Consider the following 2,794-nt stretch of genomic DNA (forward strand, 5'->3'; position numbering starts at 1 on the left):
CAAAATAAAGGGATTTGAGATCTATCTAAAAATTGGAAAAAAAAAATAAGGGTAATTTTGTCCATCGTCAAAGAATGGTCAGGATGCAAATCTTTCAATTTTGGCAATTTTTTAAAATGGGCTATCAAAATTGCACGTTTCCTACAATTATCTCTTACTAGTTTTCCATTGTCAACCTTAGGATAGTTCAATAAAAAGTGTTTTTTTTTTTATAAAAGTTGATGAAATGTTTAGTTGAAAGGTCTTACGAAGTTTGTTGTTAAAATTGAACCTTAATTATGTGAATCCACATATAAATAGTAGCTCCGAAACCCACAAAAATTGAATCACAATTCCAAGAAACCTAAAATCTCGATTTGAAACTTGACCCACTAATTTATTGAATCGAAGAACCATGACTTTAGCAAATAATATCTTCACCCCGTGATCACAAAAATTATGGACATTGCTATGAACACCATAAAGAGTATAAATCTTTGATAAGTTCAACTAATTTGAACGCCACAAATATTGAAAATATTTCATAAATTGTGTTCAATTAAAAACAAGATAGAAAGTGAAAATTTTCAAATTATGATTAATTCTCAAAAATCAATATCTTTATTGTACAATGAATGAGCATTTTATGGGCATAAAAATAAACTCCTAATCAAAACAAAACTCTAATTCTAAAGACAAATCCAAATAAATTAGAAAACTATAAAACAAATTTGAATAAAACTAAAATACTACAAATAATGAAAATGCCCCTAAAGTAATTTAAAACATAAAAAATGCAAAACTGAACCCTAAGCAATCGATTTTGACCCCTAAAATTTGACTTAGTCATCTGACAAACTAGTGCAAAATCAAATGACGTTTTCGGATTATACTCATGGGCGCAAATCCAACAATCGAACAGAAAGTTATATGCATTTTTTTTTTTTACATCTTTTACGTTTTTCCACATACTTCATATTCCTTTTATTTTCTAATTAATTTAGGATCTTCTCTTCTAGTTAATCCATATCAATTCTGAAGATGCAATTGGGTACTTGTTAGCTTGCACTCCATGATTCTAATTATTCCCTCTCTCTTTCAAAAAGATTCGCCATCGAATCTTGACATTTAATTTGAATATGTTTTCTTCTAAAATTTTCTTCATCTTTTTTTCTTGAAGTTTCTTGATTTTTCTTTATCTTTCTTTGCTCCATTTTTTTTTTTTTTTGAATCTCCTTTTTTTTTGTTGAAAAAAAAAAAGAGAAAAAAAAATGATACCTGATTTTATAGTCGAAACTTTGATACCAACTGATGCGAGCCCACATAACAGTAGTAGCTCCAAAAACTACAAAAGATTGAATAACAACTCCAAGAAAGTTAAAATCCCGATTTAAAGTTTGACTCAATAATTTATTGAATCAAAGAATCAAGACAATCGCAAACAATATCTTGACTTGTGCTCACAAAAAACATGAACATTTCTATGAATTTATTGAACTCCATAAAGAATATAAATCTTTGATAAGTTCGAATATTTTGAACACCACAAATATTAAAAATATTTGATAAGTTCTGTTTGATTAAAAACAAGATCAAAAGTAAAAAAAAAATTCTAAAATTAATGTCTTTATTACATGTACAATGAATGATCATTTTATAAGTATAATGTAAACTCCTAATCAAAACAAAATTCTAATTCTAATTCTAAATACAAATTCAAATAAAATAAAAAATTATAAAACAAATCTGAATTAAACTAAAATAATACAAATAGTGAAAATACCCTTAAACTAATTAAAAACATAAAAATGCAAAAATGACATCCGACAAAGTTATACATAATCGAAAGACGTTTTCGGATTATATTCATGGGCGAAAATCCGACAATCAAGCAAAAAGTTACATCCTTAACGTTTTTTGCACATACTTCATATTCCTTCCATTTTCTAATTGGTTTAAGATCTTCTCTTCTAATTGATTTGTATCAATCCAAAACATTGAATGAATGTTGTTACCTCACCCTCCTTGAGTCTCATCATTTAACCAATTGAAAAGTCAAAAAAAAAAAAAATGGGGTTTAGCAAAGTTGTATCACACAAACACTTCATAAAAACGAATAGTCAAATACTTTATTTGTTGTCTCTGTTTGGCAAAATTTATAAATCAGAATGGTCAAATTTCTTTTTCAACCATATATTTAAAGGTGAACTCGCAAATATCACTAATTATGTTAATTGATGGAAACATTCGCTTATTAAAATGTTGCGATAAACCCCTTTAGCAACACTTAACAAGTGAATGTTACCTTTTATATGTTGTGAATGATGATTTTTGGTGTAATATATTATTAATTTATCCACCACTCATTCCATCTATTTATAAATTAAATTATTTTACAAATTCTTGACATAAGGATTTTCTTGGTATTTGGTGGTGGTTGGATTGAGAAAGATGAAATGACTTTTTTATTTCTTTTTGGACAAATTACATAGACTTCTTCAATGTTTTGGACAACACAAATCTCTTATTTCAAACTTTGAATTACATATACTTCTCAAGAGGTTTATGATAATTTCAGAGACATTTCATGAATTTAAAAAATTACACGAACCTTCTTTATTTCAATTTTTGAATAATATACGCATCCTTTTGTCACTTTTTCAATTGTATCTTAGTACAAATAATCATAATAAGAGTACTTAAACAATACGACTTCAATCTCCAATAACTCTTGTAAATGATTTACATGGTCCAGCAATTCCTGGCTCTTTCTTTTTATATTCTCACATCTTTATTAGCCAGCAATCGATTCTTA

This window comes from Olea europaea, chromosome 23 (genome assembly GCF_002742605.1).
Source record: "Olea europaea var. sylvestris chromosome 23, O_europaea_v1, whole genome shotgun sequence".
Taxonomy (NCBI): Eukaryota; Viridiplantae; Streptophyta; class Magnoliopsida; order Lamiales; family Oleaceae; genus Olea; species Olea europaea.